We start from the raw sequence: 16,619 nt of genomic DNA on the forward strand, positions 1-16,619 counted from the left end.
AAGATTTTCAATCTTAATTTAAGAGGCATTTCCTAGTAATATGAATAGAATGAACAGGAAAATAATAACTTTCATATCCAGCAGAACACCCAAGTGTGGGATGACTGTTTGTGATATTTATTATGCAGAAGAAATTACTGGCAACCTACACCAGATTTCTTAAGACAAGACACCAAGTACAGATAGCATTCAACTAGAATTGTATGCACAGGTCAGTAAGCATTTCCAGAGATGGCAGTTTTAATGAATGTTATTCTCAAAATGACTGTGATACATCAAATATTGACGAATATTGCTATTTTGGTGATCTCCAGGAAAGGAAAATGCACAGAATTATATGGATACTCTAGGACAATATTAATTCTGAATCATGATTATAATTTTATGAGCACTTTGATGGTCAACTTTCCCTCAATGCTTCAAAAAATAATATACATAGAGCAGTGTGGATTTGCTTTAGGAAATATATTTTAACACTATTATTGAAACCTAAATGTTAATTCAGGATACTCAGAGCTAAGGATGCTTATTGATGATGGCTAGCCTGGATGAAGTAAACATGTTTGATAGGATGTGCAGAGAGAGATTCCATTTCTGACATTTGTATAATTTGGCCTGTCAGAAGCTCTTATTCAGATGGTCAGAAATTTTTAATCAGGAGCAGAGGCCATGGAGGAGGTTCTGATTTTCCTGTCATGTTTATTTAAATTTAAAAATGGCATGATACAAGGGCCCACTTTATATTTAAAATCAGTGGACAGTTTCTTAAAGACATCAGACTTTATGAGCTTTTTATGGCTGGAGAAATGATTAAAGTGTTATTCATAGAGGATGCCTTGCTGTACGTATCAAATCCAATAAAAGATTTAGGAAGATTATTGTGGTGTGCTGGAATATTCTGATAGACAACAACAGTGTCTGTGAATGCCATTCTCTTATGAGGACCTAAAGAAATGTTTCCATATCTCCAATATGATGCCACTCTGATATACTTGGAATAAGCCCTTACTGTCGCACTTAGAATCCATTTAAAGTGACATGCACATCAGTTCTTACTGAAGCTGTTAACTATTTGATAAAATAGAAGATCCTCTTCTTCATGTGGCACAGAAAATGTAATCACCTCATGTGTTCATTTGGCCTCTGCCCTACATAGATTAAAGGTTTTCCAGTGGAATCCCCCATGGAGGTTGTTTCATAACTTTATTAAAACGCTTGTAAATTATATTTGAAAAAATTGAAAGACAGTAGTCTTTTATGGAATGATGGCAATGATAGGTGATGCAGAAGAATTAGGTCTTCTAAGATTCCACCCTCTATTGCAAAGCCATACAATTTAATCATCTTTACTGAAGCCAAAGTGACTGTCTAAAAATCAGAATGTAAATAGAGCTGCTTATAAAAGTCAGTCTAAATGAGCAATATCTATTTCAGAGTACAATTTGGATGCAGTAGGGACAAACAGACCAGGGTTCACTATAACTTACAAGAATGTGGATTAATAACATGGGGCCATTGCCTAGATATGGCATGATGAACTGACTTATGGAAATGACTCTGATAGGTAGTTATGTGCAACCAGCACATCAAGGCTACAAGGTAAGGGTATGTCTGGCACATATAAATGGAATTTACATACTGAATTCATAGGTAGTTACTAGGCTTGCAGTCAAGGAGACCACTGATGAGCCTCGCCCAAATTCTCAGTTGCCCCCATGCACTGTACTGTTAAATGAATTACTCAAGCTCATACAACAGGCAAATGAGGACTGAGGGAATCTAACCCTGTACCGCAGGAACTACAGCTCATGACTTCAGTCTTCTGTACCAAATGATCCAATTATTACAGTTTCTGTGGTGTAAGTCAGGGGTTTAATGTAAATAAAAATATGACTTGAGAAGGAAGATTTTTTCTATTACTTTTCATTAATAAAGAAAGTGAAGACAATGCAATTGTTAACTGTACCCTTAAAATCAAATTCTTGTTGTGCCCATGTTATCACTGGATCTAAAGAAGAAGGAGCAACCATAACTCAAATTTTAGACAGGACCTATACAGAAAATTACCTTAAGCAAGATCTGATGCAAGGCCCAAGTAGGTCTTGGATAGTGCAGTTATATATTCTGAGAGATGGGACAGCTAGATAGCACTTTGCGTTATCCCCAAATATATCCAAAAACCTAGGCAACATGAAGTGCTTGGCTGGAAGTATTTTCACAAGTATTTTATACTCTAAGTTGATTACCTATCATTGTTTCTAGGTAGTGTTCCTGAATGCTATAGACAGAGCTCTGACAACAAAGGAGATTGGCTGCATATATTTGGCAATGTAAAAAACTGGATTGCTTTAAAATGAAACTTCATTTTAAATTAAAATGATGAAATATTAATAACATTCAAAAAGTCAGCTCCATTCCCTAAAATAAATAAATTCTCAATAAGGTGTGCAAATATTTAAGCATTTAATGTAAAATGGATTTAAATAACTCTTTTTTTCCCTTTCAGCCATTGACTATTTTGGCATAGCTAGGGAGCTCATTGTAACTATTGTTAGATTTATTTACGTGGACAGAACAACTAGATACATAGATTAAGTATTCAAAACAATATATATGTCATAAAGCAAAAATACTTATTATGCATTATGCAGGCATACGATGAGGGTTTTGTTTTTTTATATTAGAACAGGTTAGGACAAATAAAAAGTAAGATGACATGGAAAGCATTTCAGGTAGAAAAGAAATGCAATGTCAAATATATCTAAGTGCATCCTGTAATGCGTGTGTGTGTGTGTGTGTGTGTGTGTGTGTGTGTGTGTGTGTGTGTGTGTGTGTGTGTGTGTGTGTGTGTGTGTGTGTGTATGTGTGTGTGTGTGTGTGTGTGTACGTGTGTCTGTGTGTGTGTGTGTGTGTGTGTGTGTGTGTGTGTGTGTGTGTGTGTGTGTGTGTGTGTGTGTGTGTGTGTATGTGTGTGTGCACATCCGTACAACTGTGCTGCATAGGTTGGTGAAGGAAACACTACCACAGTTACCTTTAACAGTACAGTGTTAATTTCAGAGATATGATAAGGAGCTACTAATTACATTTGGCTCCATGTGGCACTATCATGTCTCTGAACAGCTTTATATCACTGTTGTGCTCTTCGGTATTGTGGCTTTATCCTCATGATGTTGGATGTGCTATGTCTTGAATCCCAGCCAATATATATATATATATATATATATATATATATATATATATATATATATATATATATGTATATATATATGTTTGTGTGTGTGTGTGTATTTAACGTTTCATATGTAGTTTTATTTCTTAATCATTATACTTCATTTGGCTGCCAATTTACCAGAGTCCTTCATATAATCATTTTTGAAGTTTCTTACTGTAATTTCGAGACCCAGAATTCCTAGTCCTAGAATTATGAAAATAAACTGAAACTACATGAGGTCAGTAAAATTTTGACAATCACTGTTCTTTAAATTTGATTTTTGCAGGGGGGGGGATTCCCATACACCCCCACACATCTGCTGCTGACATATAATAACTCCATGCTTGCCATACCACAAAGTAAAAATGCACCGAATACACTGAGAGACAATTATCTTGGACTTGCATCTATAAGTCCCCATTTTTGCACTTGCTATAATTGTGTTCCCTTCTCCATTGTTCTACAGAAACAGGGCTCAGTCAGCTACATTGTCCTGTGCCTGTCTTGCTTGATACATGACAGTGATCACTATTTGTGTCATGCTAAACTTCCTCACAACCATTAATTATAGTCCTTTCCCAAAGACATGTCACCAAATACAACCAAACCTCATTCTCCCTGTATGATACCAATGTTGTGCTGGATGTGTGTAACTAAGAATGTCTCAAGTCATCTAATTAGTATTAAATTATGATAAGTCACCATATGCATTTAATTAATAAAATGTTATTCCAAGATGATGGTGGATGGAATGTTCTATTCTTTGCTCTTTTCTGTTCATTTTTCCTTAGCCAGTGTTATGGCTGCCTTTCAGAAATGAGGCATCGAGGCTCAGTGAGACGGGACCCCAGTTTAGCATATCATCTGAAGTATGATAGCTCAAGACCACAACACCCACCCCCCATGCTGCACTGTAGTGTAGATACTGAAACACTGACACAGAAGTAGACCTCAGACTTCCAATGTTCAAAAATCAAATGTGAGTGCGATAGCTACTCCGACATTTAGTTTTGTCTGTGGATTCATGTATTGCTTAGCCTCTGTTTACTGCCATTTGCATTCAGTTCAGGAAATCTCTAGTTTAGACTCAATTATTGCCATGTCAGTTTATGTTAATTGTCCACACATTAGCTGTGACGGGTTTATACTCGGGTGTCACTTAGATCAGTATACTATAAGAGCTCTGTGAGGATCTGCTTGTTAATTATCTTTTGGGCTATTTTACTGCTCTGTCATCTTCACAACTGATTGCAGATAGTGTGGACTTGGCATATTATAAATAAAACAGTGATGCTGGCAACCAAAGGTCATTCTATTACATGAATAAAACTTTGGAAAACAAAATAGAGTGACCACTATGGCTGATGGCATAAACTTATAAATAAAACAGTGATGCTGGCAACCAAAGGTCATTCTATTACATGAATAAAACTTTGGAAAATACAAAATAGAGTGACCACTATGGCTGATGGCATAAACTTTAATAATATTAAAATAAAAACACATGCAGAGATAAAACAAGTAAAACATCAGATAAGAGCTTTCACACTAATCATGCTTCATCAGATCAGTGTGTGATTAGAGTGAAAGCGCTTATCTGATGTTTTACTTGTTTTATCTCTGCATGTGTTTTTTTTATTTTAATATTATTAAAGTTTATACCATCAGCCGTAGTGGTCACTCTGTTTTTTATTTTCTGGACTTGGCATATTATGAGTGAACAGTAGTCAGACACAAATTGTTGGAATTTACTGCACACATGTTCTGTACCACTATCTGCAACTAGTTGTATTGGCAAGCTATATCTTTAGAACACAGTCTTGAATCTGGCTATTACTTGTTGGCTAGTAATGGTTTGTGCTTAAATTATTTCTGTGTCATGACAGTAATGCTCAATAACAAGAACAAGGCAGTGTTTGCATTCAGACTCACACAAGCCAGTAGCAGTCTTTTGCCAGGAACTATGCAGTAATGTCAATTGGCATTACTGGTTCATGTGCGTGTGATGGTTTATGCATAATGCAAAAATGACCCTTTAACACTAAGCTGGCAAAGTTTGGCTGATGCTTGTCCACAAACGTGACATTTTGGCCCTTTTTCTGTATTAGGTGAGACCCCAATGAACTTTATGAACTTGAATTGAAGGGGTACTACCACTCTGTCGTGATACAATAAATCGCCATGCTGGGACATTTTCGGTCTGACTAATACTTATCGATAAGGTGTCTGATTTTGTGTCAAAAGATTTAACCAGTACACAGTTGCTGAATAATAGCTGGCATCTCTAGGTCATTTTTAGTATTTTGTATATGTTTCTCAAGTCTTTTAGTAATTACAGGTCTTGCCATCATTACGCTTTGCATATATACAAGATAACAGCATCATCTGTACTATTTGATAATGGTTGGTCAAGTACAGCATTGTGAATAACACATCTGTGACTTGTTTTCCAGGAACATGTATTACTCTCACATTGAACATTTTTAATCTCCTTAATAGCCTGTGGCACCTTGGTGGTTCTTTGTCTTGGTCATACAAACTGATGAGTGGAACTAGTGGGTTATGTTCGGTCTGGAGCTGGACTCTCACAAGCCCTAACTGATATCTGTTGAATTTTTCATATGCCCACACTCCAAAGGCACTCTTTTTCAGTTTGTGAATATCTGTGTTGAGCATTAGTTATCATTCTGGTGCACTAGGAAACTAGATGTAACTTTGGCTCATCCATTTGGAGTAAAGCTGCACCTAGGCTGTAGCTCCTGACACCTGCACTCACTATTGTCTCTTTAGTTACATCTTAGCATGTTATTACTGGAACTGTAGTAAGCAGTCCTTTCACTTTACTGAATGCTTGGGCTTGAGCATGCCCCAAGACAGTGGTATATTTTTCCTTAACAAGCCTGTGAAAGAACACAGCATTATGGGAAGGGCTGGTACAAACTTTGGTAAGGTCTAGGTCTTGTGTCAACTCAGTCACACAAGGTAGGTCTTTACAAATTACCTATTGCTTGGTTTGACGTCACTAGAACTTATATGGTGCCCAAAATATTAAAACTCTTTTATAATAAACCAGTATTTGTTTTGGTTTAACTTAAAATTGAATTCCTGAAAGTGTGCAATAACATGTCAGATCTGGAATCATGTATTTCTTTGTCTGGACTAAACTATGGTGTCATCTATAATAACAGCAACAACAACAATTGTACCATCCAAATCTTTGAGTAAATCAGTCATTTTTATTAAAAGATCTCGGGTGCAGAGATACTACAAAATGACAGCTTTTTAAAACATAAGTTTCCTCCAAGGGGTGTAGAAAGTTGTCAGCTTTTAATTTTCTCTGTTTAAAGATATTTTTCAGAATCCACTGGAAGCATGTATGGCAGAAAACACTTTTATTGATTGATATTTGTTTACCAGGAAAGTCTAACTGGGTAAAGGAACCAATTTTCAGCGAAGGCCTGGGTAGAAGAGCTCCACATACACACAGGCAAATTAAAAAGTCATTCTTAAAAAATTCTACATACAAGATCTATAGATAGTTTGTATTTGCAGCTTTGAGTTCTGTGTCTTCTAATGTAGGTAGAAGGAACATTCCTCTCACTATTACATCATTGAGATTGTTTAAATCGATCGATTCTCACTCATCAGTTCTTTGTAATTACTGAGACCACAGGAGCTCACCACTGACTCACCTCAGCTACACTTTCAATAATGTCAAGAGCATGCTTTTGTTTTGGACAGCATAGGTTCATAGGTGTGTAATGGACTAATGACCACTAAGGCCTTTTTAAGCCTAGCCATGCATCCCAGATCTCTGACAAGTTCTGTTAGCTTTCATAAGTGTGACCAGGGGCTTGGGAGATGAAACATCTACAAGCAGGGGCCTGGGAGATGAACCATTACAGTCTGCATGTTTCCATTACAGATATAGGTGCCAAACCAGGGATGAATTTCCTGTTCCCAATCAAGTTGCCCAAGTTACACTTGAATTGGGTTAGGGAGGAACTGTGCCTGGGAGATGAACCATTTACAGTCTGCATGTTTCCATTACAGATATAGGTGCCAAACCAGGGATGAATTTCCTGTTCCCAATCAAGTTGCCCAAGTTACACTTGAATTGGGTTAGGGAGGAACTGTGCTTTACATGGATGGGGAGCCTGTTCCAGAGAAGAGGTAGTCTCTGGGATACATACCTGTCTCTCCAGCAGGTCCTATTTTTATCACAGGCAAGGTTTACATCTTTAGAATGGGTAATTCTGGTGCTGTTTGTTTTGCCAATATGTAGGAGGTACAAAAGGAATACTTGTTAGCAGATAATATTGTGCAGTTGTTTAATACAATACATAAACTGTCAAAGATTCTGGATGCAAACACATTATTTATTAAAAAGTATCATGATACTCGAATATCTCAAAATAGATTCAACCGTACGTACAGATCTTAAAATTAGAAAAAAAAAAAGTTTCGTTTATACAAAGTTCAAAGCATTCTCAACTTGTGACAAAACACAAACACAAGTTTCCAAGGTTGAAAGGAGTATACAAATAAAAAGGCATGTATATGGGAGGATAGTTAAAAGTTTTCTCATGCTTCAGACTTGACATGATTTATGGATTTACTTTCAGCAAGCTTACCTCAGAGATGTTCCAAGCAGGGTACATAACTTCCTTTCATGGTTGCATGATTAAAAGAAACATTTGCCATCTGCTTGCTAAGCTTCAATGAACTTTAACAAAACTCAAGCTTTTGTTCTCAGAGAGAAATGTATGAAACTGTTAACAGTGTTTTTAAGATAAAACTATGTTACAATAAACATTACTAAGGATTAAATAAATCTATATCCAGTACAGTCCCACCCTCTGATACTATAAAGCATCACAGTCCCAAATTATTTTGAATCATATCATTGTCAAGCCCTGGAATGTTTCTGTTTAGGTATGACAATCATTGCATGTGCACATTTTCTCCCAGTACAATTTACTAAAACATTTTTAATAATAGGACATAAAAGAGCTATGAAAACTACAATTACAACAAAGATGATTATATTGTGCATTATACGTGGGCCAGCATTTCCAAATATATTATCCAACTACCCAAACAAGGTCCAATCAGACTCGGGTTTAGTCATATTAATTGCCAATTGTTCCATAAACTCAGCCACCTTTTCTTGTTCATCATGACAGTCTAAAGCAAATGTGCAACACTGTTTTCTGATCAGATGACAAAGTCCTCCCTTCAACGCCACTATGTAGTCAAGAGCTATTCAGTTTTGTAAGGCAGTGGCTCAAACTTCAGTCAGTTCTCTATTTGCCATGTTAAGGTATTCCGATGTCTTATTAGCCATTTCAGCTAATGTAAGTGACATCTGCTTCACTTCATGAATACTGCACAATATGCTATACTGTGGAGAAAAGAAAGATACTGCTTGCTCAGTAGGGTGTACGGCCCTCTTGCTGCATAACCTTCCAGCAGGTGTAGAGAAAGAATGAAAAATAGCTGGTCTCCTCTGTCCCCCATAACAACCAGACTGGTTTCTGGGGAAACCAGGGATAGGCATGGTCTCCACAGATGTAGTAATAATTATCCAATATTCCCATGCCTTTACCCCATTCATACATCTTCAGTCCAAGCTTCATCAATAAAGTCTTGTTAGAATTGTCACTGGAACTGCTGTAACCTATGTGCACAGTTCATTTAATGACATAACAAGTATCACCTTCTGTTGATGCAGCCAATTTGTAATATATTTGTTTTAGTCCAGTCTGTAATGTTATACCAAGTTTTATTTTCTACAGCAATTTGCTTTAATAAATCAGTCTTTTGCACAGCGACATGTAACATTGGAATGTCCCCACGGCATCATGGGGACCAAATCCTCACAGCCAGCAGTTGGAAACATTTAGGTCACTAACGTATTGGTGCAGCATTTAAAGAAGCAGATTTACTCTCACGTTGCTCAAAAGCAGTAAGAGAAGACTCAGTGATGTTACCAGAAGGAGATGTGGCACTATTTTACCTTTATGTAGAACCAATCACCTGGTCATAAATCATGACAAGGAACTGTCTTCAGTGGTGGGAGGCCTTTCCTGGTATGTTTATGGAAAGTCTGCAAGATGCAATCAAGTTTTGAACAATAGCTTAGCAAAGCTCCATTGGTAAATACCAGTTCACAGTTTCTGACTGTTGGGAAGGTGGCTTTCTCATGGGACACCCCATAAGAATTTCATGAGGGCTTAGTTTATAAGTAGCATTTACAGTTCCCCCACATACTCATCAAAGCCAGAGGCAATTTATCTAGCCATTTCAGTCCTGTCTCACTACAAATTTTGCTAATTCTGATTTTAAGAGTCTGGTTAGACCTTTCAACAAGACCAGATGACTGTGGATGGTGGGGACAATGCAACTGTAAAGAAATTATAAAACATAGAGCAAAATTTCTTGACAATTTCAACAGTACAATAGGCACCTCTGTCTGAATTAATATGATGAGGCACCCTAAATCTAGGAATAAATACTTTTAGTAATTTCTTCACTACCATTTCAGCATCATAGTTAACACATAGGTCATAGGTTCATAGGTTGGTACTAGGCTATCGGCCCTAGGGCCTATACAGACCTATCCATAACAATCCCCTGGATATTTCTTCCCACAGTATTTACTTCACTGGACCCCTGTCTAGCAGGGCAACTGACGTGATCCCCAGGGTGAATTTCCTATCTCCCATCCAATCATCAAGGTTTCTTTTGAAGAGGACCAAGGAGGTGCTCTGCTTGACATGTATGGGCAGTCTATTCCAGAGTCTGGGGAGTCTCTGGGTCAGGAACCTATCCCTTCAGCATGTTTTGTTCATTGTGATGACAAGGTTTAGATCCCTGGAGTGTGTGGCTCTGAGGGATTGGGATTTCTTTAAGTGGAGCATGTCCAACAGCTCAGGGTTTGACATGGCCTTGTATGATAGGTTTCTATCCATGCAAAAAAAAACACATACAATAACCAAGATATATGAAAATGTACTACATTTCCTCATTTGGGGAAATCAATTTGGACATTTAAAAAAAGGCCCCCAAGGTGGGGGTAAAGCAGAAGATGTGTTTTTTACAACAGGTATAATATTATGCAATAAACAGATCTTGCAATTATTTCAATAATGGCTAGACTGAGATAGAGAGGCAAACCAATCCTGCTGAACAAGATTAAGAAGTCCATGTTTACCAGTATGATTTGGTAAAGGTCTGCCCTTACCAACCAGGGTAGTATGGCTAAAGGTGCTATTATCCTGCTATCAGACTATGTCCGCCAGAAATTAGTTTGCTTTTTACAGCCTGCACTGATCCACATCTTTTTCTCAGCCTCTGAATTTTCATTCTGTAAAACAATGAAATCATTAAAATTGCAAGGATTTTTGAAGGAAATACAACTGTAGGTCTGTGTCCTAGGACCAGTGCTGCAATTTTCTACTATCAATGCAGTTGCTGCTACTGCCCACAGACAGCCCAGCAATCCTGTAGCCACTGGGTCTAACAATTAACTGTAATATGTTGTTGTGTCTTTCGGCTTTTCCGGGTTAGGGGTCGCCACAGCGGAACTCCGGACCGCTAATGATTGGCATTAGATTTTTACGTGCCGAGTTGCCAGCTCTGATGCACAACCTTCAACGAAGGTATGCCCATTCACGCATGTCTCCACACAGAAGACGCTTTAGCTGAGAATCAAACAGGACAATGTGTTACTGTGAGGCAACAACGCTACCGCAGCACCACCACCACAGTCTAATTAACTGTAATATGTAATAGGTCTAAATACATCACCGTGTTTTGTCAGAACTGAATTTGTCTGCGGGTAGGTTTGCTATATCTTCTGGCTCAGTATAGGTGGCTCCATTTACAATGAGCTCTGCACACAATTGTGTATTATATTTGACGTTTTGGACATAGCTAAAGAATGCCTTGTGGTTGTCCTTGTTTGGCCTGGATGCCAAATTTACCTCAAATTTGGTTTTGATAAATTTTATTTGTCCTCTCAGTTATTTGTTTAGTTTGATGAGAGTGCTTTTATCCTGCTGGGTGTTACACCTTATAAATTTTGCCATGATTTTCTCCCTTCTGCTATACAGCCTATTTATTTTGTGAATCCACCAGGGTGGCGTGTTTTTTGAATAAGTTCGGTACTTATTCCTGGTGAGTACAGCTGCATCTATGTAACTGTTAGCATGTTTATATAGGATTTATATGAGCAGTTCTTCATTGGCAGCAGATGGGGCCTTGAAACTTTGCCAGGTTATATGCAAAAATAGGGAAAAGGGGTTGTGGATGGATGAGTGGATTACTTCATAGTGGGAAGTTAGCCTTAGATTAGTTCCTGAACATTCCAAGCTTAACTGGAATTTTGAATTTATTTTTACTTCAGAGGAGACCGTTTTGTGGTCTGACCTTATCAGAGAAGACATTACACTAGGAGAGTGTGCAGCACTTCCCCCATATTATGGAGAACCAGAGTCAGTATATTTGCACCCTTTGTCAGTGTATTAGCAATCTGGTCCAGGAAGTTTGTATTTACAAATCCAGGAATGTGTATGCCTGCATATTCTGTGTTGTACATGATTCCCAGTTAATAGTGGGGTAATTAAAGTCACTCATGACTATGGTATTAGGTTGGATGCTGAGGGTTTCCAGTCAGCTTAAATGCATGTTACAGGTTTTCTGATTCATGGAGGGGAGCCTATAGCTTACTAGAAAGTGATCTGAGATCTTGTCTCTGGTGATTTGAACATGAACAAGGTCAAGTGCATCATTCTGTTTGACCAGCCTTGAGGTATATTTATTTTTGGTGTAAATAGAGACACCCCACCTTTAGTAACTGTCTATGTAGTAGCTGGTCAAAATGTAGGGAAGGCATTATAGTCATGTCTAAGTGACTGCAGAGATGTCAGAATTTTCTAGAGTCTGGAGAGCTTGTAGGGAGTGGAGTTTCTCATTTAGATTCTTAGCAATGGGCAGTAACTCCTTTAGATTTTCTTGGTTTTGATTTGGTATGCTGGAAGTACTTTTAGTTTCCATTCCCTAAAATAGGCACTATGGGTAAAGGCAATGTTTTAGATAACATTCAAAAGCCTAGAGTGGAGAGGTGCAGACCATCTCAGGCAACACAGTGTGGACTGTTGACCATCTACTTCCATGATGACAAATATTACACCACCCACAGAGTGATACTAGAAACTAAGCAAATTATTAAACTCAGCCATCTTCTGCTCACATCATAGGTTCATAAGTACTTACTAGGCTTGCAGTCCAGGGGAACACTGAAGAGACTAGCCCAAATTTCCAGTTGTCCCAAAGTACTGTCTGCTGAAGTGATTTTCTCAAGGTCACACAGCAGGCAAATGAGGGCTAAGGGAATCAAACCCTGTACTGCAGGAACTGCAGCTTACAGTCTAAACTCTCTGTGCCATCTGCTGGGCATTCTTGGAGAAGGTAAAATGCTGCTCAATGCTAGGCTCATACCAGGCTGGGACATGTATTCTAAGAGCATGGTCAAGGCATACCCAATAGCATTTGGTTTTAATTTAATCTTTACTAGCTCACAGTCAAGAAGGCCAGCTTTACCAAACATATCTACACTACTTTCATTAATTCTGGCAATTAAGCCCATCGCGCATGCCATGGCTGTGCTGAGCAGATTATTTTTGTACAGAACTTAAAACTCAGACTTGTGCACCTTCAACTCAGGCATAGTTAGAAATCTACAAAAAACACACTACTAACTGCAACCAGCTAATTAAACAAAAAAACTTTCACCCAAAGACAAAAATAGCAGCCCAAACTGGATTTTTTACTTCAATTCTGGTACCTCGGCCTTCGCCTTCAAATGGAATAACTTATAATCTCAAAAACCAGTTTATATACACCACTCATCATATCAATGATTAACAACAATTAATCAATTAACATTTTTTTCAAAATTTAAAGCCATACGAAACATCACTTTAACATTAAATTCACAGTTTATAACAAATATCTTAATACACATCATATGTAAACTATCTATCTTTTTACATTTCTAAATTCATTCCTTTTGGATACAAAGTATTGAAATTAATAATAAAATTTGATTCCATATTTAATAATCTTTTTTGAAAATTGAGATCTGCCCCCCCTACACCATGCGGTTTAGCTAAAACACTAAATATCAAATCTGTAATTACACCCCCATGCTGTTGGTGAAAGTGACTAGCCACCAGACTATCAAGCCTCCCATTCCTAATGTCTCCTAGATGTTCCATTATTCTTAATTTTACTTTACGTTTAGTTTGTCCTATATACCATTTCCTTTCCTGGCAATTGCATCCTAATATATAAATGACCCCAAAAGAATTGCAATCAAAATGATCAATGGCATTATATAAAATGCCATTGATTCTAGTACCATCTAAATTTTTTATGTTATTGCATGCCTTGCACCTACCACATGGATAGGCACCTGTATTGGTCACCCACTCTCTTTTACCTTTATATCTAACTAGCTCCTTCAAATTATGATATCTTCCATATGAAAAAACTATATTGTTGGGAATTATCTCTTTCAAGGTCTCATCATTAGTAATAATGGGCCACAAATCCAGCACCAATTTTCTTAGGATAGGAGAAAAGGCCGAAAATCTATTTACAAAAAATATTTTATTTTTCTCATTAAATTCTGTTTTATTTTGATTTATCCCTTTTCTATTTTTCCTACCCACAATATCAATGCTTTTACATTGAGATCCATAATAAACCAAACCCAGTTCTTTTTCCACTTTAGCTCTATGTGGCTTAACTCTTTCCCAAGGGTATCCTCTACTGTTTAACTTTTCACAGATTAAATCAAACTCCACTTTAATATTCTCTTTCTCCGAAGTATTCCCAGCTATCTGTTTAAATTCCCCAAATGGTAAAGAATCAATTAGATGAACACTATGCATACTTGATGCATGTAAAAAATTATTCACTGCAGTGGTTTTATGATAGGGTTTATGCTGTATCTTTCCATCTAATCCCACATAAAACTCCACATCTAAATACTGAATAGTTTTTTCACCCAAATTAAAAGTGAAATCTAAACCACAGGTATTTAACTTTAAACTAGAAATAAATTCCTTAAACTTTACAGGATCTCCCTTGCACAAAAACAAAAGGTCATCAATAAATCTTTTGTATGTAACCACATTATTCTGATAAAATCTATTTGAATAAACAAATAAATTTTCAAAATACCCCATAAAAATGATAGCATAAGAAGGAGCAAAGCTGGCACCCATCGCAGTGCCTTCCTTTTGCAAAAAATACTTCTTATCAAATTCAAAATAATTATGTGTAAGGCAAAATTCTAATAGACATACAATAAGCGAAGTCCTAGGTCCTTCTCCCAAAAGTTTACTTACTGCTTCTAGTCCCCATTTGATACTAATACAGGTATATAAGGATTTTACGTCTACACTGGCCCAGTAGAAATTATCCTGCCAAGTCATTCCTATAAAACAATCACAAACTTCCTTGGTGTTTTTAACATGTGAGGGAATTCTCTGCAAATAGTATTTCAATACTGAATCCAAAAATAAACCAACATTTTGTAAAAAGGCACCTCTCCCTGAAATAATCAGACGCCCTGGTGGATTTCTTAAATCCTTATGTATTTTGGTATAATAAAAAATTTGGCATCTTTCGGATTTTTTATAAACAATTTTTTAACATCCCCAGATGTAAAAAAACCAAGGCGTTCACCCCTTTCCAAAAGATCATGAAGGGTATTATTGAATTCTGCCCTAGGGTTCATAGGAAGGTGTATGTAGATATTGCTATCAGACAACAAATCTGAAACTAACGAATTATATTTTTCCTTTGTTAAAATAACCCAATTTCCACCCTTGTCAGATTCCAAAAAAACATACGCATCACTACATTTTCTGATTTCACATAAAGCTTGCCATTCCTCCTTAGATAAATTATACACTTTAGGTCATTTTTTTAAACAAGCTACATTCCTTGTTAATTTGTTTACTTAAAGTCCTCTCAAAAATGTTAATACTATTATTCACTTTTGGAGGAGTAAATTCACTAGTGTAAGGTACTTTAGGAATGTCAAACTTTCCATATCCTGTATTATATTCAAAACCTGAAAAGGAATTAGAACACCCTTCCGAATCAGCATAAATATCTATAATTTCATTTTCATGTAAGGACAAATCCATCAGAGAACTTTCTAACAAAGAATCATTATTCATTTTATCCACAGGAGAGACTACCTTATCATACTTGTTGGAAAAGAAAACTTTAAGATATAGTTTTCTACAAAATTCTTTAACCTCTAACAGTATTTCTGCCAGAGATGGAATGTGAGTTGGTACAAATTTAGTTCCCTTACATAGAACACTTTTCATACTGTCAGTAACTACTAGGTCCGATAAATTAATAACATTTAAATACACACTTGTATGACAATCAGTAAACTCATTATTACAAACTATACGCACATCTACTTTATCATGTTCACCAACAGAAAGTTTATATTTGCTTTTACCAGTTCTGGGTAAATTAGATCCCCAGTCATTTTCTTCCTCCCCTGGGTTGAAAACGCCGATTGCGCCCTTTTCTTTGATTTGTTCTATCTTTCACAGACGCGTTTGTTTCTTGGATGTCATTAGAGACCGATATGTCATCTGCGTTTAATTCTTCAAAGGAAACACTATTTCTTCCCGCCGAACAGGTCTCCGCAGAGGAAACGGAAGTGTCTCTAAGGTCGCGGGATCTGCTTCTATTATTTTTATTAGCAGATCTACCACGCCCTCTTTTAAAGTTATACTGCCAAGAAAAAATCTTGCCCATGCTGTAATCATTTACATCTCGTACAAACTTTTTCTTCTTACACTGAACCACCTGCTGCTCAGTTTTGGACACTCTTATTTTAATGTCCACAATGTTCTGTTCAAACTCTGATTCTGAGGAACTATTTAACAAAGTTTTTTGCATTTCTACAGTGCTAGAACGTACTTTATTAAGCGCTCTTTCATTGTGCTTAATCAGCACTTTAAGCCAATTTAAAGTACACTACAATGATATTTCTTTCCACTCCTCAAAGAGATCCGAATCCTCCTCAGAGAATTCATATGCAGCCAAACGGTCTATTCTAAGACCCCTTGGAGTGATGTTGGAACTAACATATTTTTCCAACAGTCTGATATCATAAAAAAATCGTTTCTTCCTTTATCATCAGCTTTTCCAACTCTTCAAACTTCAGGGAAAAATCATTGGAATCACATACCCATGGGTCACTGGAGGCAAATCTTTTTTCTCTATCCTTCCAAATGGAAGAAAAGTCAAAATTAGTGAGGTTGCTCCTTGCAACCTCCCATGTTCCTGTTGCTTCGTTGTT

General features: G+C 37.0%; 1 protein-coding gene across 1 annotated transcript in view; it reads left to right on the forward strand.

The window, feature by feature from the left end:
- MRAP2 (melanocortin 2 receptor accessory protein 2) overlaps positions 1-16,619 on the forward strand; it is a 1,283,298-nt gene that overhangs the window by 403,585 nt on the left and 863,094 nt on the right. The window lies entirely within an intron of this gene.

The sequence above is a fragment of the Protopterus annectens genome, chromosome 1.part0 (genome assembly GCF_019279795.1).
Source record: "Protopterus annectens isolate FY-2018-M chromosome 1.part0, PAN1.0, whole genome shotgun sequence".
NCBI classification, from domain to species: Eukaryota; Metazoa; Chordata; order Ceratodontiformes; family Protopteridae; genus Protopterus; species Protopterus annectens.